Raw genomic sequence first — 22354 nt, 5'->3', positions numbered from 1 at the left:
CCCGCAGGCTCCTCGGGTCTGGTTCTCATCAGCCAGACAGCAAGTGCTGCCGTGCCGAAGTTGGAGTCATCTCAGGGCTGTGCAAATGCCACAGCTCATCCCGTTTCCCTTGCTCCATGTGCCTGCATCGCTCCCCTATCGTGGGATCCGGGGACGCCGGGTGAGCCTCCCACCCCCTCCACCCAACACAGTCATGTCACATCATCTGTTATTCAGATAACCAAGGGAAGGGGACAGCTTTATGGCTTCAGACATTGTTCCCCTCCCTTATTTCTTTAAGTGACAGTTACTTAATGGTGGTTTGTCTATTTTAGTCATTAGCCACTTGGCTGTTTTTTCTGTTTGGTTGGGTTTTTTTAAGTATCATTCTTCAGTGTCGCAGTAGGAAAATGGAAAGGCTTGCTGAGTGAGAGGACATTAGGATATGATGAGACCATAACTGTAAAAAGAGAAAAATGTTTTCTATACAAATGAGACAAATCTACATCCAGTTGAGAAACCTCAAGGATTATTTTGCGTACCTAGGGGAAATGCAATAGCACACTCGTCCATCCCTAAATGACCAAGATGAAGAGCTGACAGAAATCAGGGGAAATCCTGTCATTTTGTTAACGTAGGAGTAGTAAAATCAAGAAACAGGGCCTCAGAGGTACACATCACCACCACCATCAGTCCTTGGGATTTTCAGATTTTTGAAGTATTTAGTAGCGGGAAATAATCTGAGTCAAGGTCTGCAGCCACGCCATCCCCCTGACTCTGTCTGCCCCATGGATCCTGCATGTCGGGATTTTAGTCATGCTGGGGCTCATCCTCACTCCTGGGGACCTCGAGGGGCCAAGGATGTGCCAGAAGTGGGATGGATGGATCCTGAACACACCATTTCACTCGTGCAGCCCCTGGAGCCGCACAACACCCAGGAAGAGAAGCTGTGCTGGCATCCTGCCCACCGTCAGCACGGGAGCATCCCTCGCTCCGCACACACCGTGAGCGGTGGAACCTCCCTGCCAGGGTGTGCCCGCACTTCTCCCTCGGGCTGCAAAACCGGCAAAGGACCACGGGTGACACCAGATCTGACAACAGAGTCTCAGAACCCCTCGGCTCCAGGTGTTTCTATAAACTCAATATTACAGCAGTTTTCATGAAAAATAAAATGTAAAGCTGTGGCAGATAAGGTACACATTGCATGACAGCCCTGCTTGGCTTCAGACCGTCTCTGCCCTCTTCATGGCTTCCTGCTTTGACGTGTGGAGTCAAGGTAGAAAACACAATGAATTCAACAGGACTTCCCACCCCAGCTGCAACGCGAAGCAGCATGACCCCGGCCATGGTGGGAGAGACCCCGCTGCCGGCTACTGACCCCCGACACGGTGCAAGGCTTTAGGAGTGGCTCGAAAAGGAGAGGAATTCCTACATCCCCAGATTTCAGGCCTGGTATGTTTTTGTATTTTGAAAATTACTTTAATGATGAGAGTTCTTGAAAACAGACATTTCTCTCATCATTGAATAATTTAATATTTTTTTAATTAATATTTATTGGGAATATGTTAAGATGAATGATACTCTTAAATATTCTAAATGAAAGAAGTGACCTTATTTAGGCAGTACTCTAAATAAAAGAACATGTTGCTTGAGTGACATTTTTCTTCCAGCATTTGACCAAATGATTGATAGAACATTGTCCTGACCATATATATGGCTTGTCAATCCCCAAATCTTTATTAAAACTACTACAAACCTTAATATTTAGGAAGAGGTCTTCGTGCTCTTTGACTATGGCTGGGGCAGCGCAGCCAGCGGAGCTTTGGTTTGGCTTCTGCGGGTCCGGTCGTTACAGTAGAGCCTTACACTTTACAGCTCACCGCAGAAAATGGGATACGGTGGCTCCAGCCAAACCCGCAGATGTTACCCACGGGCTGCTCCGGGTTCGAGGGGAAGCGCTGCAGTGTGGTGTCGGCACTTACATCCCTCGTCCCAGAGATGCCAGGGCTCAGCTGCAGCAAAAGTTGAACCAAAATCTGGTGTCTGTAGGAAATTTCTCAGTCACTGCTGATTGCAAATTTGAATTCCAAGGTGTTCTAGCTCACAGATCACTACTGCCTCCCCCTTCGGTAACGCCCTGTCTCTCCAGTAAACTATAGTCCTTGACTTCTTTAGAGGATGCTGCTAATTCTCCCGGGTCTAGTAGAGACCTATTTTCAAACACATCATCTGCTATGAAACACCCTCCAAACCACCATTTTTATAGCACATATTATCCCAGTCTGAGGAACTAACCAACACAGATAAAGTATTTTTGGGTTGGCATTGGGTTCACAACGTCTCAAGAGGCCACATTGCTTCGTCACGACAACTTTCCCTGCCAATAGCCCTTGTCCATCTACACCCAGACCCATCCTTTTGTGCCCACATTAAACGGAAAACAACAGAAGTGTTACTTCTGTTTTCCTCTCGCATAGGATCTGAGTCTGGCCGTGTCAAAAAAAAAAAAAAGATTTGGGGATTTTTTTGGTAATCATGCATTGCTCAAGAACTACAAACAGGCTGAGGTACCTACCATTAACCAAAACATGGTGTCAAACACAAACTCCAGCAGACAGGCAGCAAACAGACAGAAAACAGGTCATTCACTTCACTTTGACACAACCCAAAAAATTCCACAGTCTGTTTTTCTGGAAACCTTGCTTGGGAGCACAGCCTCTGCCCAGCCTGCCATCCCCCTGAGATAAACCCTGAGCGGTGCCCACTCAGGCTCAGCTGGTGCAACCCCAGGCACAGCAGGGCATAGGGCAATCTTGTTAGAGCCTTGGGTTAATGATTAGCTTATTCTGTAAACATAAGCTGGATTTTCTAACTCAATATTTAAAGTTGTACTCTTCATATTTAAGTAGTAAGCATAGATGCGTGTCATAAAAATCAGATTTTAGGTAAATGAATATTAGGTCAATTTTTTATATTTTTTTCTAGTGAAAAGGCCTCTGGGGGATACACAGACCCACATGACCTGTAAGGCTCCACGCAACACTGGCAGGGACGGGGCTACAACTTTACTTTGGCCATTCACTAGCTGTACTGTGGAGCACGGGGCTGGAGCACTGGGTAGCTTCAGATGCTGCTAATGAAAGAAAAAAAGGAAGGCCAAATTCAACAGCTGCTTTTAAAGATCACTTTAACGAAAGAATCGTACCTGGTAGATGCCATATCTGGGATCAACTGAGTAACAGTAATTTGGGGGAACAGGCTATTGATTGAGAACTGAGATGGCCAACAGTGGAAACAACTTCAAGATGACAAAGGCTGCTGCCTTTGGGTTTTGCCAAAAGCTCATTTGAGCTGCAAAGGGCAGGGTCTGTGCCCCAGCGTTTCCTGGCATAGAAGCTCTGCCCTGGGGGCTGTGTTGCCTGCAGACACGCAGCCCAGGTGTCTTGCTGCAGCTGGTCCCTCTGCATCTCATCCACAGTTGCACTTGGCAGAGCACTCCAACCCTCTCCAGCCGTGTCCTTTTACTCCCAGGTGTCTTCTAGTTGTCTGCAGCCCAGTAGCCTCACTCCAGAATGAACTGAACACACGATGGCGTAAATGGTTATAAAATCCCGAACCTCTGCAGGGATTGCTGCAGATCCCTCCAGCCCTGACCTGCTCCCCGGGTGGACGGCACTGCAGTCCAGGGCTCTCGGCACCACAGCACGCTCACACTCCAGACCCACGTGCCAGCACAGATCTTACTGTCCCTAATCCATGAGCTGTTGCTGAACTGCTTCCTCTGGCAGTGGCCATTATGGATTTGGGGTGGATTTACCAGTCTCTTTCCAAGGTCAGAAATGACACAAAGGTGGAAACTCTGACTTAATGAAATTAAAAGTATCCTTTCTGACTTCCTCATTCTCACAGCAACCTCACATTATTAGATCACATTAAAAGCAGAGATTTTTGGTCCAACGGTGATTTCCCATTTCAGAAGTGTTGGGGTTCTCCACTGCAGAGGGAGTGACGTTACCGATGATTTGCCAGACTCTCCTCCTGCCCTGGAGAGGTGCATCCAAAGCTGATATATGCCGGAAAATGATCTGACCACTGGATTGATCAGCTTTCTTGCCAGGCTCAAAAACTCTTTTCCAAGCTGAAAATAAATTCTCATCTTGCGTATGACTCCGAAGCGTACTTGTGCCTTGGTCTGGCCCTGCCCCAGAAGCTGCAGCGATGCTGGCAGTCACCCGGAGAAGTAACTGAGCCGTCAGCAGGGTGTGAAGGGGGAGAGCAGAGCAGGGCTGCAAAGTTGTCCTCTCAGAATTGAAAGATTTTGACATTTCAGGAAAAAAAAGCTTCTAATGAATCTACTACTAGCCTGTCGGTATGCTACTCCTATCCCAGCAGGGTCTCATAGGACAGTCCTTGCACTTAGGCCAGGTCTAGACCCAGGGATATGCAAGTGCCAGGCTACTCTGTTGGCAGCTGGGGTCGCAGGGCAGAGGGACGGGGTGGCACCACCCATGAGGTGAGGGACAGCAGGACCCGTACACCAGTCGTTGAGAAGAATTCTCTTGGGGCAGGCACAGCATAAAGTGAAAGAAAGTTAAGTACTAGTGTCCTGCCACTAACCACTGGCAGAAAGAACGCATGAAGCACAATTCCAACACGAGTCAGTCAATGGGAAATGTTATGCACCCCTTTCTCTGTGCTGGGCTGAAAAAACCACCATCTGCGCTAAGTCAACAGAGGACACAACTGGGGAAACCAGACTGAAACAATTACGTGTTCCCAGGGGCTACTAGGGGACAAGACAGAAAATTTCCTCATCAGAATCAAAACTTGGAGCCTTAGTAATAACGTAAAGTTCATCTTTTTGAAGGTGAATATCTTGCTTTTGCTTTAGAGAACTCTAAGTGCCACAGAAAGTCCCTTGAGAAGGCGGCAATGCCACAGCCAGCTTCAGGAGCTGAGTGGAGGGTGGGGGCAGGTGGGCGCGATGCCGCGGGGGCCTGGATATGGCCGGGGCATGTAAAGAGCAGGGTGAAAGGCAACATTTTGAAAAGTAACGTCCAGCTTTTGAGCTGTGGGTGCACCCGTGGCACAAAATGGTGCCATCTACATTATTTGAAAATTGGTTGCACGAGAGCACAGCCAGCCCTTGGCGGGAGTTGTGGTGCTGGAGTGGCAGGGGTACGGTGCTGGCACCTGGCTTCTCCATCACTTGCACGCCATCAGCTGAGCAGGAGGGATTCCCAGTTCGGAATGATCGCTCAGTAGAAGAAAAAAAAGGTACAATGAAAAAATATACCTTAGAAAACTCAAAGCAGATGAGCTATGGCTGCATGTCAACAGAGGGGAGCATTGAACTGGTCAGTCCTCGTTAGAGATTTAGTATTAATGACCACATGAAGTCAGAACTACCTGAAAGATGAAAATTTGAGTGGTATGAACAATAAATACCAAACTGCAGCCAAATGGTCCTGTCATTGTATGGCAGAATACCAACAGGCAGCGTGTAAAGAGCAAAGGTATATGCTGAGATTTATGTTTCCACATTTTCACTCTCCCACTCTGACAACTACATTAAAAAATTACAGGCTTTGGATGCTAATGTCTTGCTCATATGTAAGTAGTTTTAAATATTATTTATGTTGGGATTTTATCCAATCCTGCAAGAAACAACAAAACTCATGGCAGGGTTACAGAAAAGCAAACCCTTCGCTCCTAAGCACATGAAACTGCTGAACTTTACATCTTGTATTCAACACCCATCGGTGGCAGAAAGATTTAATCTCTTCGTTTAATCTCCCGGCTCCTGTGTTTCTGCAGCAACTCCAGCGCCACGCACAAGAAGCTGGGGGGAGAGTCGTGGTGAGCACGCTGGAGGCAATGCGGGGGATCCCAAGGGGAAGCAATAAAGCCGTGTCATAGCAGGCAAGGGCTGGGGCGGGTTGCTGGGAGTTTGGTGGTTATGGTTTCACCCAGCCGTTGTCTCTTGGACAGTGGTGGCACCGGCAGCATCTTCTGCCAGCCTGCAGGAAACACGGACATCGGCTGTGGAAAGCAGCCTCATAACGAGAATTCAGGAGAGCACTAGGTAATGAAGGGATGTACAGATTTTTTATTCTTCCATTATGAGCAGAGCAATTTAATAAGCACTGACTTATTTCCCGATATTCCTACTAGAGATAAAAATGCTAGTCAAGCTGCTTTGTTATTGTTCAGCTCATCAGTTACTATTTGATAATTTTCTCAGCAACATTTTTAAACATTTAGCTTCCCACTAACTATTAATGATTGCAGGCTGAATTGCAGGAGCTCTGGCAGTGTATGTTGCTCAGTGAGATAAATTTGCAAGTATCTGGGGTTTTTTGCTATTTGTTTTACAAACAAAACAAAAACCTCAAAATACTTGTAGCATGAATGTAGAAACTACTTGGCTAGAGTTTTTTATTCCTGAAGATACACTTTCTGTAATTGAATCTGCAGTTATGATGTTAATGGAAATTTACCTTATTTAAACTCTTTAAAGTATAATTGATTGCTTTTCTATTATACCCCAATACATTTATCCTTTTTTTTACTATTTGACACATAACTCAATATTTCATGTTTAATATTACTGAGCTGTCACAATTTAAACATATGAGTAAGAACAAACTGAGGATTCAGACCACAGCCTGGTGTTTGCCTCTCACTGCCAGAGGACACTTCCCACCTCTCCCACTGCAGAGAACTTTGCTCTTTGCAAACGGACCCAAAGTCGCTCTGGGGTCACCTGTCTCGGTGCTAAGTGGAGGATCTCAGTGGGGAACGCCTCTCCTGGGGCTCAGCCTTGGCTACGGTGCTGTCACAGCTCCAATGCGAAGACACAGTAAATGTATTTCGTTATTAATCACGTCTCATTTTCTTGTCTGAGGTTAAGTCTGAGTTGCCCCGAGGGGTGAGGCAGGCACTGAACACGACAAGATCCCCGCTGTGGTCCTTGTGCCTACACCGACGACCTGCCCTGCCTTGTGCTTCCTCCACTACTGACCGTGTGGGACATTATTCACGTTAACAGCAGGCAGTTTCTTGACAGTAAAAAATTCAGGATTTGCAGAATGTACACATTTTCTGTTACTTTACTTAAATAAATTTATATTTTTCTGATTTTTATGACACCTTTTCAACTTTCTCCCTATAAAATAAAATATGTCATTTCATTAACTTCTGATCATAAGGGTATTGAAAAATCCTACTGAAGAAAAACGCTCCAAACCTTCCCATTACTGCATTGTCTCATGTCCTGACAAAGTAGCATGTCAGGAGTGAAGAGCCAGCTGTGGAGAGATGCTCCTTTCACGGGTCACCAGATGTCACACTCCAAATTCCAAAATATTTGTAACACACTGCTGCTTAATTAATCGCCTTCAGCTGGCTGAAGCCAAGTAATGAATATGGATGAAGAATAGGGGGAAGTCACAAACACGGAACATTTCTTGCCTGTGCATGAAGTCAGGCTTCTGAAAACCACATTTTCAGCCAAGTTGTCTTTTCGCTGTGCCAGGCTGGTTGTCCTCGGCCGTGGCAGATGGTACCCCTGTAGCAGAGCAACAGCGCACAGTACTCTGCAGAAGGAGAGTCCCGAATCATGGGGCATCATTACTTGTGCCTTACGTTTGAGAAACGGATATGAAGAAAAAAAATATGAAAGATCAAATTACAGAAAGACACAAAGATAAATAAAAAGTACACATCTAGACAACAAGTCCATTAAAACAGATTTACAGGTTGCCTGTTAAACGCATAAAGCGGAAACCTTCTTTAAGATTTAAGTTCAGCACAAGGAATCAGACTGAAGTACTTCATGCTAAGAAATACTGTCTGAGAAAATGATGTTCAATTATACTAGTACATTATACAACAGGTTGAATCATTGTAATGATATGCAGCAGCTTTCATAAAAACTCTGATTTCTCTGATATATTTCAACATAGGAATAAAGTAGCTAAGAGGAAGCATTTAAGTCTGTTTATTTTGATCTTTGTCTTGTGTAAAGCAATACTGAGTGTTACATAGCGCAGTCTGAAAACCGTTTTAAGAAGTATGCAAGCGTATTCTTCTTTGCACACAGGACAGGTCTTGAAAAGCTACTTTCATAAACACAACAAAAGTCACAAAACTCCTTGGAACCTCATATGTTTTACAGCAAGCAGAGGCACTGTTAATGAGAACAGGATAATTATAACTAAACTTTAATTCCCCTCTATTTATTCTGGTACCAAGGTCAATTCTGATGTTATTTCTTCCCTTGCCAAGCTGTACCAAATACTATGCCCAAAGGTATTGCAGCCAGGAGAAAACAAAGGCTGTATTAACCTTTGATGGTAACTGGAAAATTCGCTTCTGGCTTCTTTGAGAATGCTACTGAAATCACTCTAGGAAATAATAAAAATCAAAACAAGGAAGAGAGCATGTGCCCACCAAACTCCAGCTCCGTGCACAAAATGAAGAGGAAGATGGAAGATGCACAACCGGTCCTAGTCAAAGGCAAGGACAAGGGCTGGGACAGGCATTCAGGGGTCACAACGCTCACCCTAAAAACCAAACAAAACCGGAATTCAAAGTGATTTTATAGAAATCAAGCCATCTAAAATGTCACATGACTCTTCTCTCAGTGAAGCAAACCAAGCAGCGAGAAGCACCACGCTGGCAGTCCAGCGCCCGGAGCAGGGTCACCCTGGGACGTCCCCGCGCGTCCCTCCCAGCTGTGCCCACAGCTTTGCCATGCCAGCGCCGCAGGCCTGAGCGATGCTGCCCGCTCAAAGAGCCATGTATCTGCATTATTTAAGTTACACCCACTGAAGTCTTGCCTTGAGTACACAGAATTTCAATTAGAAAACCCAGAAAGGTGCCTGCCATCCCCCCAGCCCCGCTGCCTGGGGCACTGCTGTGTGCTCCGGGCTGGGCAGGCAGCTCCAGATCTCCGCAGGATTTATTTCCGACAGAGCAGGACGCTCGTCCAGGCAGCTGCCAAAACCAGACACTGTCTGCAGCACAAACACTGCATCACATCTTTTTCCCAAATGGCTTGAAGATGATGTTTCGTAGGGCTTTATCATATTGAAACAGTGAATTTCACCACATGCAGGAAAGCAGAATTAGGAAAAATATCATTACCACCATAGTTTTGTGCTTTAAAAACTGCTGAAACGGGTTTCCTATTTGATTAAAGCAGCTCTCTGCATTGCACTGATACTTGAAACAGGATAAATCTGCTGAAGTCCCATAGCGTGCCGGTGTTCAGGCTCCTGATTTCGGTTCAGGCCATGGTCGGTTACAGTGAGGTTCCCTGGCCAGCCGTGCCCTGGTGTTGGCGGTCCAGGCTGCAGCTCCAGCTTCAAACAGCCCGAACTCCGCGCTTAAGAAAGAACCCAGTGACTAGCTCAGCTGTGTTTTTAAGAAAACTGTAAAGAAAAAAACCCTGTCCAGATAGGCTGATAAAGGAGAAGAAAAACCCCAAATCATTCTCATTATCCCATTTCATTTTTCAGAATGATGATCCATCAGATCACTCTCCTCAGCAAACAGACTCACAGACTGGTTGGGGTTGGAAGGGACCTTAAAGGTCACCCAGTGCCAATCCCCTGCCACGGTCAGGGACACCTTCCACTGGACTGGGACACATACGTGTTGTCCAGAACCCTTTGCTGTACACAAGCTATAGTGGGGAGAGCGGCTGCTGGACCCCGAACCCCCCCACCCTGGGACTGGGTCTGCCATAGCAGCACCCAAGGTGTCCCATGAACTCAAGATGCATTAAGGACAGTGTCTGTACTCACTAAATCCCAGAAGGGCTGTGAGCTGATGTATTTTCACAGTGTTTCAATGCAGATTTGCTGCCCTCTCACCGGCTGCAGGACTCACCGGACAGACACGGGAGGCAGCGAGGCTTCCAAACACACCAGGCAGTGCACAGCCTGGGAGCAGCGCGAGGCTTCAGCACAGCCTGCTGATATTTTCTAAAGGCACCATCCTTCAGTCCCTCCCAGCACCTCTGCTTTCCCCGCGCAGAAGTTGTTAAAGTTTTCCAGGAGAACTCCCTGCAGAAGCACTCCTCTCGCCTCCCCTCCCGCGGAGCTGGGCCAGGAACAGCGGCGTGGGCCAGGAATGAAATTCCTCTGCAGGGAGGCTCCAGCCTGCGGGTCCCAGCACGGCACCGAGCGACCGGCTGCTGGAGGACCTGCCCCGGGAGGAAAACTCTGCCTGCGCTCTCTTGGCCGCCCGCACAACCATTCACATGAGACCTTAAAAGAACAAGGCGCCTTCAAACATGTGGGTGTTAGTGCGCAGACTGATGCTAAGCTGATGCTACAGCCGTTGTAAGATCAAGGGTCGGTGCTTTCATGCTATTCAGCTCCATTTTCACAGGGAATTATTTCCCGCTCCCTTTACATTCATGTCTGAAAGCCCCCTGGAACTGGAGACACCTTTACTGAAATTTGCATGCAGAAAGCTTAAAGTCACCAAAAATATCTTTGGGAATAACATGCAAATCATACTCAGCAGGGTGTGTGGCTACTATACAGACTACACTATAGATCTCCATTTTGACCTCACAGCATAACCTCTCAAATATTTAAGCACCCAACAGCATCCCGTACAAAGTTATCCACGTTTCCAATGGCACACCTTCAAGTTACTATGGCAAAAATTTGCACTTTTCATGCCACTTGTGCCCTTCATTCCAGGCCTAGCCCCCAGGTGCAGAGGTCATGGGGAGTGTTGTTGGCCCCAGGGAGAAGAGAGCCCTGAAAGAACAAAACCAAGTTCTTTTGAAGGTATATTGAAACTTGCCACAGGGCAACTAAATGTGTTGTTTGTAATTTCTTAATGACCTCCCTAAATGCATAAAAAATAATTAAAAGGAGGTAAGAAAAAACAACCCGAAAACCAAATAGGCACTGAAAATAATTGCTCTCATATCAGGAAAAGGTTATTTCCTTGAGACGGAACTATATACACAAGGCTCAGGCAAACCAGCATTGCTTAGGGTAGCCAATACCTAAATCATTCCCTCCTGCAGATCTACCAGTTTTGAAATATTCAACAGAAACCAGAATTTCTCCACACACCATAAAGAAAAAAATTTTTAGGATGATAAAGTACTTCCCCTGCACTCAAACATATATTATTAGATATAAAATTATGGTAATTGAACCTCATACATAAGCTTTTTAATTCAGGCCTTTGTAGAAATGTATTATAACAGGGTAATGTTTGTTTTTACTGGCGGCTACTCACCCTGGAGAAATCACCAGCCATTGTGCTCCTTCAGGAGGAGGATTTCCTCTAGTAAACCTGCCAGTAAAAAACAATCAGGCATCCTGATAGCTTTATTTGGTTAGAAGAATGGTAAACTTGTAAAGTGCCAGGAGCTATTCAGTAGAAAAAGATTAGATGTGAGCAGCCCCAGGTTCATCATTTAAAGTAATGTCAATTTGAGGCTTTCCATTAGCTGATTAGAGGAAACAAGGCACAGGGTTGGTTTGTTTGTTAGTTTAAGGGAAAAAAGAGAAAGCCCAATTTTTTTTTTAATGCTAGCTTGCAGCTACCATTCCAAGGATGGAAAAAGCACATGTGAATGATTCACACATTTTGAGCCATTTTCCTGACCAGCAGAGGCCGGAGGAGCAGCGCAGCTCAGGCCCCAGCGCATCCATCCCCCCGGGGCCTGCAGCAGACCGGCTCCTGGCTGGCGATGGGTTAAATTTGCTCTTCGTACTTTCATTTACACGGGATATTTCTGAGTAGCTTTACTTGTAAACCAGCTCTGTGGAATAGCATTTTTGCGCATTGCCTCCCATTTGCTACCTCTGCAGAAATGTACATTACGAGGAAAGCGAGACCTTAGAGAAGCTTATTGATCAGAATAAACATCTGAAGTACACACCAGGGACCTGCTGCTGGAAAAGCAGAAGGAAGGAATATACCCTGTCAAAGTATTCTTATTCTAATTTCCTACTAAATTTAATACCAATATGCTTATTAAAGCGGTATTTTCCACTGCAAGACATACAGTGCATAATTTTGTACCAAAAAATTCTACACTTCTCTAAAAAACCTTTATTAGCTTCCCAAAGCTGAGCATGCAGCCACGTGTTTTGTAATGTAGAATCCTGCTAAATCCCTCTGAAAATACCTCAGCAAATCACTATTAATCATACATGAGATGACTAAGTAGTGATCTGATAAGTTGGACACAGGGCCATTACATGTTAATATACATTATTAAAAAAATCCATCTGAGCAGAAACCAGTGCTCAGCGTTATTGCTTGGCAGTGTAGTAACCCCGTAAGGAAGCCGTGAAGCAGCAGCCCGCGGGGACCACTGCTTCGAGCACAGAGCTATAATTCATTCGATGCAAATTCAGGCCTGCGCTGGCCTCATCACAGATTTCACCTGCTGCACTATGACGAGAAACACAGCGTTGCTTTCAGTTAAAACCCCAGTGCCCTGGCTCCTGCCTTCGCTTCCCACTGACACGGCCCTTAACCTGCTCCTGCGGGACCCCCCGTCCCCCCTGGGCGGGAGAGAAGACGGGGACCTGTTTTTTTGTCAGGCAAGGGGTTTGTTAAACCGGGGGTTCTCCTTCTGCCCACTTTCCACCTCCCACAGCACCCTAGAGTGGTATCTTCTGCTGGAGTGGCGCTGTATTTAACCCAACAGAACGAAAGGATAAGAGTGGTGAGGAGCTGTTGAGTGACCCGGTTAACCAACACTTGGTGGGTCACTTCATCTTCCTGCCTCCTAAGCATCTCTCCTGTAATGCTGCTGGTCATAACAGGTTGTATTAAAGGTCACATTGGCACCGAAAGGTTTTTAAATCATGTTTTATTACAGTTCTCCAGTTATGACACGGCGCTGTGGCCTGCACTCCTCCGGGACACGCCGGCATACCAGCTTTCACTTCATTTACAGCACAGTGAACATCCACAGTTTACTTCCAATGCCAAAAAAAGACTTCACAGGGCTGTTGTAAAAATACAGTAACATGTTCCCAAATTTCAGATATGTATATTAGCAAATTCCTTCAACAATTTCAAAATAAAAGATGCTTCACGCACATGTATGTCACCACTCACCTAATCCAACCAAAGCTGATGCTCTTTGACCCCAGTTGTTTTTAAAGGTTTTCAAATTCAATCAAAACTTAATTATCTCTACAAATAACAGATAAACCGCTCATTTAAAAAAAAAAAAAAAAAATCAGATGCCTTTGCAAATTTGGCCTAAGCTGTGATGTCATGGGGAAGGATAAGGTGTGTCAGCAGTTGAAGTTGGGCACAAACGCCCCAGAAATGCCAGTCAATGCCAACGTTACCTGACAACTCCTGGACCATGGAACGATGCTCTAAGTGTCCTGTAACACCCTGAAACAATGATCTGAACCCTCATCTGCATTTCCACTACATGGCATATATATTTTCCTTATCCCATCCTATTCCCTTGCCATCTGCTCAGGGATCTCCTCTGCTTCATTGCTGTTGCTGCCATGTTTTCAAGGCCACAAGGTAGTCCTGATGGAGCATGGAAAGAGCGTACGCCGACCGTCAGAGCCTACCAGCAGCCTTTAAAATGTTTGATTTACTCAATCTCAGCTACTCACACAAACAGGAATATTGCTCATGCTCATATGCTCACAAGTGTATTTTCAGTCAATCGTTTCTAGCCTGATATGATTTCTCAGTTTCGCTTTAGAATTTCGTCATCTGCACATTCAGTTTATTGAAGATGACGAATTTTCCTGCTTCCTGACCTCGGTGTCAGACAAGCCCAGCAAACCCAATTTGTGTGCCACAATGACTTCTCCCGTTTGAAATAGGCTGAAAAGAAAATTGCGTGGGTTGGTATAGGTAGCAGGCAAATTAAACGGGTACTAAACCCACACTTCCCTGCTAGCTTCCACCTGACACGCTGCAAGTTTCACATCACTGAAAAGAAAAGAAATGTGAATAGCCAAGGATGTTCTTCTGTGACATTTACATCTTGGGAGGAATAAATCTCTAAAATCTTAGCTTATATTAAATACTACAATAAAATGTTACATAAAGAAACAGCAGATTTCAGCATCTTATTCTGCATGAGGGAAAAACCCCAACTCTTCAATAAGTACCCAACTTAAGCATTCTTTTCTTCCTAAATTGAGTGGAGAAATCTGTACTGATCAAAACCTTACAAGTTTAAGTCATCCTTGCCCCTATTGTAAAGGGTTATAATTTTCAAAGAAAAAAGTACTTTAGGTGCCCTTTCAACATAACTCAGCACTGCACCACTTGCACGGCCACTTCAGCTTCTCCATAGCCCAGCAGAAGCCAAGTAATCAGCACATAATCCATCTCTTTGCTGAACCTCAGTAGTTTTTTATTGTCAACCCCTATAACTCAAATCTGGTTCCTAAGAATTACGGTTGTTTTTAGCTTTAGCTTGTTCAGTTCTCTGCATCTCAAGTAGGCAGCATATTCCAGTTAGCAGGTTAACAATGTAAGCGTGTCATTAGAGAACATCAAAGAGTGGTTTCCATCCTATTGATATGAAATAATAACACGGGAGATAACAAGATTTAGATTATCTTGTTGTTATAGCAAGCTTGGTCAGGGAGGAATGCAAGCAAAGGCCAAGCACCCCTTCCAGGGGCTGCTTCTTCACCTCTCCCGTTTGCAGCTGGGACATTTCCGTACGTGGTTGAACTGCCCCTCCTGCTAAGCAGAAACACAAACCGCTGCCATTGCAACACTGCTTCCTCCAGCTTCACTTCTGAGTCCAAAGTGCTCTTAGCCTAATCAGAGATTTACACAAGGGAAGCGTATGTAGATAAAATCAAGAGAAAAGCCCAAAAGCAGACACCACCACAGAGCCAGCTTATGGAGAAGTGTTTGCATCTGCATATTTCTCCACCAGCATAGATGTTAACAGCAACCAAGATTGGGAAGGCTGCAAAGCCACTACTAAGAGCGATACCTTCCTATCAGTCAGCTCATAGTCATCAGGCACACCGATAGCTTTTGTGGCTGGATACAGTGACAGAAAATACAGCATTTGAACTGCTGCTGCTGTATCTGACCAGTAAAATTGTTCCTTAGACACCACTCCTCTTGCCACTCTAGTGTGAGAGCATCGCGTCAGGGAGCATCCCGGCGAACCCCGGTCTGCTGCGGGACGCCTGGCCAGGACGCTGCGCCAGGCTCCTCCACCCAGAGCACGCGAGGGCAGGGAGAGCGGCAGAGCCGAACCCCAGCTCAGGGTGGGACAGACGGCCCGTGTGCCAGAAGGGTATTTCTGACATTCCTCGCTGGACTTCAGCTGCTGGAAAGCTTGGGCTGCCCACCAGGGACCATCAGCCTCCAACCCCTTCCAGCTGCTGCAAGGCTATTTCATTTAGCGTTGGTTAATGTTTTGATGTAGCGTTGGATGACCAATGGTTTCCATCACATTTGCCTCCAGATGACACCAAGGAGGATGCCTTTGGAGGAGCAGCCTGAGCTATCGCACAGGGCTGATGCAGAAGAGCGTCACCCCAGCTGGCAGCGTGTGTCTGCGGGAGAGCAGGGGCCCCGTGGGCCAACCCCGCTCTCACTTCCACGTGCCCCATTTCACAATCGTCCCGCCTGTGCCACAGAGAGCATCTTAGCAAAGACCGGTTCCCCTTCACACTGCAGCATGAACATCAAATATATGTTTCCGTTAGTAGATAAACCAAACTGGGTCACTTTGTTTCTCTAGAATAACTCCTATTTCCATCCGATGGTTCACACCACAACCCGACGCCACACAAAACGCTCATACGAGCCCTTGTCTCTGCCACAGATCATCTAACAAGGATTTCCCAAGAAACGCCACATGCGGCAGCAAAACCTTCTGCTGCAGTTTGTTATTTAGTTTGAAAAAGACGTTTGAGAAATGCAATCCCACTCTTACCTTTACAGCTAGCTTTTTCTTCAGATGCCCTTGGCAGGGCCCTCCCCCAGCAGCTTGCAGGCAGCATCGGGCTGGGGGGTCCTGGGGGGTCCCGGTGGGAGCAGGCAGCCAGCACCGTTGTTCCCATTTAACCCCCGCCGTGCCCTGACTGATGGGGAGCCCATGGCTGCTGGGGCGGGTGGGATTCATCCCCCCCCTCCAGCCCATCCTGGCTGCCCCAGCCCCTCACCCAGGCTGCAGGGCGCTCCCCAAGTCCCTGCCCCAGCTCTTCATCGCCCACCCGGGCAGGTTGCCGAGCGGCACCCGCAGCACACGGCCTCTGGTTGTTTGTAAAGCTGGGCTCTGCAGCACCATCCTCATCTTCCCCACCAGAAAGAAGGAATCAAGCCAATGGCGGGTGGGACGCGTTGTCTGCTTCTCGGCAGCGCCCACCAACACACAGCAGGTCTCTAGGAAGGAAAAAAAATTCATAAGACCAAGCCTTACAGTAGCTGAGAGTACAGAATTTATTTCAGAAGTCAGCATGCAGCTGTTGAATTGCTTTTATTTATTAAATGACTTAATTATTTCAGGTAGAAGGTTATTCATAAGACTTTCCATCCTGCAATTCTTATATGACTACGTGAGGAAGTGAAGTAAGAGTGCAGGAATGGACAACATGAATCAAAAGCAGCCGTTAGAAGTTTGATTTCACTTATGTGGATCAGAATAAGATCAGATCAGGCATGGAAAGCATCAGATAAGGCATGTAAAAGTAAAAAGAATTAAGACGAGTCTAACACCCACCTTGCCCGTGACATCAGCCTCCGGCAGCGTCCTGTCCTCGGGGTGTTTATGCATTTAGGTCAGACCCCATGTTGCTGATCGTTTGCTATAAAGCTGCTTTGAATATGTAAAAACGTACACATTTAAGTATGTGTTTTACTGCACACTTCAGGTGCTGTCCATAGCCCTTGGGGGTAGCGTTGAGGTGATAACATTTCAACAACGGAGTGCGTTTGGCTGGCTTGTCTTAAAGAATCAAGTTCCTCTTGGGCTTCAGGGAGACTGTTTAGCTTCAATATTTTTAGAAAGTGAAAACCGGATTGAAAACAAGCAGAAGCCAACTGATAGCTCTATCGCTATCAGCATCAGTAGTTAGAAGTCTGAGGTTGTCCAGTGGGCAGCCAGCCTTCGTGCAGCGTGGCATTAACTCCACGGCTGCTGTGGTAGCCTGTGGGCAACCCTGTTCTTCTGGAAATATATTCCTGTAAAGAATTATTAAAATAATCCCAAACAGAAGCTGCTTTGGCATAGAGCGCTGTGGGAGAGCTGGTGGGGAAAGGAGCGGGGTTCCTGTCCCCGGTGCAGGTGCAGCGATGAGCAAGAGGCAACGGGCACACAGGGAAATCCTGGAAACGTATGAAAAAAAACTTTGTAGGACATTTTACAATTTCTGAGCTGTGGAGGAGCTGAGGTCTGCCTGGATTTTGAATGAATAAAAAATACGTTCATGCATTTTTCAGCCCACTGCTCTGACGGGTGGGTTTGGAGCCGAGCTGTGATTTCCCTCTGAAGGTGGGTCTGGATCCTGCAGCTCCTTCCCCTAAAGCCAGGCCTATCCTGGGAAGCAACTCTCCCTCTTTCAGACTGACTCGTCAGGAGCCTAAAAACAGTGATTAAAAGCAGTCCAATATCTTGGCTTCTGCATTTGACTGGGAAAGCAGACGGCTGGGCTGGGAGCACGCCTCTGTGCTGGGGAGAGCTGAGGGCGGCCAGCGCTGGGACGGGACCCCTTGCTGCACCCGGCATTGCTCATCACAAGGAACATTTATTTTTAGATCACTTACCGCCACTAAAACATACTTGGGCTGTTTTCAGCCTGACTCACGGCTAAATTCCTGTTCTTCTGGAAGCTGAGTTTTCGGTCCCCACCCAAAACGAGGGAAGACAAATCAAAATGAAACCAAAAAAACCCCAGCTGGACCCGAACTGAAGCCCAGTGCAGATGTTCCCAGCCCGTGCTGGTGCCTGTATTGGGGCAGGGCGGCATGGGGTGGCCGAGGAGGGTGGCCACCGCGCTTAGGCCAGTGTCGGCGTCGGTCCATGGCTACGGCAGCGACGGGGCATTGCCCTGGGGACGGCCCGCACCCACAGCCCATCTCGTCCACCTCACGCCTGCACCCCAGCTCAGTCCTGCTAAGCTCAGCCTAAGGAACATATACCCATGAGAAGAGCTTGTGTTTTGGGGTTTTCTCTTTAAATTTGTCTGCACACTGCGCCGTATACTTGTACTATTCAGTACAAAGACGGAGTGTGCGTGCGTAACTTTGACATGGAGATTTTTATCTCAACGTCACCTAGGATGTACAAAACAAAGCCAAAAGCCTGTGAGGGGGTGGAGAGCTGGAAACACCACCGCACGTGGGCTGGGGGAGCAGTGCTCTTGCCTTAAGGTGTTTTTTGACAGAATTCTGCATTTCACCCATGAAGTGAGATGTGGCCAGTTCATGCAAAGGCCCCGAGATCTGCCCCTTGAAAGCAAAATCGATACATCTGCAGAGAGCAGCTTCGGAGGGAAGAAAATGGTCCTCTTGGATTTTTGGAAGGAAACTTTCATGTGTTTCTAGCTGGATGCTACAGACTATTTATTCATTTTCAAGATAATTTCTGTAAGGAATCCTTTTTCGTTGCATATTTGCTATTTTCAGTTGCAAGACCAGAAGCACCATAGTAAAGCATGCAATGGTCAGAATTTTCACTAATTCGTTTGCGGAAATGGGAGTAGATGGGGCTTTTAGAGACTGCCACTAAATCAAAGGCACAAACCAGGATTATCTCAGCAGGTTAAAGGTACTGGAGCCCGACGGGTCATAAAATCACTCAAGGTTTTGTATAGGAGCTCCTAAGTTAAACAGAAATGGCTTTTATAAAGGCCAAGAAAAGGGCAGGTCTGCTGCAGCAGCGTTAGAGCAGCGAGCTGAAGGGAGCCAGGGCGATGGCAGTGAGGAGGAGGAGGAGGAGGAGGAGGAGGATGCAATAGTCACCTTAGGGTAGGCAGTGCAGGAACTGCAAATGTCACAATTTCGAATTATAGCAAGGGTTAAAATTAATTTTTTATGTTAATCAATATCACATAATCAGGATAAAACCAGACTCAGAAAGAGGATTACTAAGGGACTATTAAACTTCATTTTTCCCCTGCTTTAAGTCCCCAAAGCCGCTGCAATGCTGCCTTTCAGCCACAGGAGAGCATGAAGAGCTCGGTCTTGGGGGTGGGTTTTATCGGACCAAGTCTGAGCTGGGGCCCAGGCTCGTTCTCAGACCCCACTAGGTCAAAAGCAAGTGCAAAGCTCTGAGCTTTGGTGCTTGTGCAAAGGGTTTCTTACTGCGTGGCTTTACTTTATATCTGCAGTTTAAGATGATCGTTGCCATCTCTTCCCCACTCTTACATTTTCTAACACTAGCGATGTATATAGTACAAATGTCCTCTGCTAAATCTTCCTTCTAGAAGGAACTAGTCTGTACTTCTTGGTATTTATAATTCATTGTATTCTTCTATTCTGAACAGAATGGTTCTAAAAGTTAATTATGTAAATAACAGATTTTTGTTTTGGCTATATATCTTTATACCTGTTTCACATTTAATTCTTCACACAGAGTGAAATCAGACTTGCCAGTCACAACTTCTGTGGATACACCGGTCTGACCTCACAGCTGTCTGCCTTGAGCAGGAGGTTGGATTAGATAATCCTCTGTGGTCCTTCCAACCCAAGTTGTCCGATGATCCTGTGATACTACGTACTTTTATATTATTAAATAGAAAATATTTCCTGGGATTAAACAACAGCTGGTCTTAGAATAAATGGTCAATAAAATGTAAGTTCCTTTTCCTGCATCTTAGGTGGCCCCTAAGTGGAACTGCTGGAGTACAGCATCTGCAGTGAAGACATTAAAAAGAAGGAAACATTGAAAATAACAATATGAGACACAAACCAACAGTCACCAGTATGGAATTTTGGCAAAAATATGTAAAATGGGAAATAATATCTGCCATGACAAATCTCAGATGTTGGTTTTATGTACAGCCTGGATCTGTAAGTGCTGCAAACCTGTACAATAGGCAGTGCTGCGAAAGACTGTTTTCAAAAACATTGGGATTTATAATCCTGAGCCTCAGAACGGTTTCAGAGATTTCAGCACACTGTCAAGGCAAATATTACCTGCTGCTGATTCTGTTACAGCTGAGACACCTGCCTGGCAGCTGGACACGAGGTTACCTGTGCCAGGTCTGCCCTGGGGTGCTTTAAACAGCAGAGCCCAGCTCAAGCCCTGGCAAAGCCCAGCTCAAGCCTTGGCAAAGCAGCCGTGCATGCGAAGAGCAGGAAGATGCTGAGTGTGGCAGAAGAAGGTGCCAGCTCAGGGCTTGTCCTCCTCTTTGGGAAGGAAGCGAGTGCTCGGGGTGTTGTTTGCTTAGTCAGGGCATGCAAATATTTTTAGTTTCTTATTCTGCAGCTCCAAATCCTGCTCATTTGTGGGAACCAAAAGTAGGTTTTGGGTTGGGCTGCAGGACCTGGGTCCAGAGGGGCAACGCGGGGCCCAAGCCTGCACCCAGCTGAGCCCAGCCTGCTCACCCCCCGGCCCTCAGACCCCGCGCTGGAGCAGCAGTGCTCGTCCCTGTGTCCCTGCCAGCAGCTTGATGCTGCCACTTTGTGGGAAATCGTTGATGTGACCTTTTAGTATTCTTCTTGCAGTTTAATTGCATAGAAACAAAGAAGAGCTTAGCAGCTGCCAGCCTGTTCCTGCTCAAGTCAGAGCTATTGCAGTCCTTCAGAATTTCAGCTAAATGAATTAATAACCAGTTTTCTAATTAGCTAGCCTCTGTCTTTTAAAATTTCACGTACCATGACATGATCAGTACACGTACTAGAGAAATAATAGCATTACTATTTTAAAAAACAGTTGTCATAACATATGGGAGTTCTACTAAGTGGTGCTGGGCTCTCAGATGCGCAGGCAGCAGTTTCTAACTTTGCACCTTTTTTATGATGCATATATAGTATATATTAACAGAAAGAGCATATATTAGAGATGATGATTACTTGCTGGCTACCAAGCCAACGGGGAATAGCCGTGTGGGTAAATGCAACACGGTGTGTACAGAGAGAGGTATCCTTAGTGACTCAGTGCATTTAATAAGGAGCGGGTGACCCTGCTCACCTCAGTGGACACAGCAAAGCAAATAATTGAATGTATTAATCCATAAGAACTGTCACTACACCTTGTTTACAGAGAAAAATCACCTCCTGGCCATCAATTACCTGGACACCGGTTGCCACATGCTATCCAGACACATCTCTGGTGGGTAGAGGGCAGCAGCACCCGGCGTGCCCACAGCTCCAGCTCTGCCACAGGGCTTGGACCAGCCTCGGCAGGACAGTGGAGCCAGATCCCGGCAGGACCCTGGCAGCAACGCCTGGATGTTGTTGGGCCGGCAGTGCCTCCTCTTCCAGCCTTGAGGAGAACATCTGAACCCAGACCTATGTGCCAAAGTAACTTGAACTTCTGCAAAACTATTTTCTCTGAAAATACCCAAAAGCAAAACCGTAAGTTTCTGCCTGGTTTATAGGGAGAGCCCAGAGTTACCTCCCTGGCAGTAACAGAATTGCTGACACCACGTGCTGACAGGACAACCAGACCTTGCTTTGATAAGGCCGTGACAGGACCCCATCCCTGCGTCTCGGCCGCAGTGGCTGTGCCCACCCCCAGGCAAGACCGAGGGGCTGCGGTGCTCCCCTGACAAGCCTTGCTGTCCCATGGGCTCTCCGAAGGGGCAGAGATGTGTTTTCTAATATTGTTAGAAGTAGGTTGTGGTTTACCATTTCATATTCGTACAGGCCTAATTAGATACTTTCCAATTACCAATGTGGATGCTCCTGGGGAAGCTGCTGGTCTCCATCTGCCCTCCTGCCTGCACAGCTGCTGGGGGAGGCTGAGTTGGCAGCTCTCTGAGCTGAGTATTGCACAAGCTGTTTTCTGCTTAGCGGCTGACAGGCGGAAGTTTATTTCTCTTCTGCCTTCTCCTTCCTTCCTGCCCTGCCTTCAGCACGGGGCCTAAACGGGCGCCCAGCGACCCTCCCCTCTGCTTCCCCGCCACAGCCGAGGTGAGGATGCTCAACCCGTGCTTGCACAACAGGGAGGTTGCTGCCATCCCACCCCTCCAGCACGTACGGCCGTCACGTAGGGGAAAAAAGTGATGGCCGGTATCACAAAACTGCCCCATGACATCAAAATCTGAAGAAAGCTGTTTCCGTAGATGAGGGCAAGCACCAGAAGAGAAACGCTACTACCGAGAAGAAAGGGCACGTGACGGACTGCCCGCAGTGAGCATTGCCCCCGACGGGCCTGGGGTGGGGGCCCCATGAACACTGCACAGGTGGCAAAGTG

The sequence above is a fragment of the Strix uralensis genome, chromosome 9 (assembly GCF_047716275.1).
Source record: "Strix uralensis isolate ZFMK-TIS-50842 chromosome 9, bStrUra1, whole genome shotgun sequence".
In the NCBI taxonomy this organism is placed as follows: domain Eukaryota; kingdom Metazoa; phylum Chordata; class Aves; order Strigiformes; family Strigidae; genus Strix; species Strix uralensis.
This window is presented reverse-complemented; position numbering follows the sequence as displayed.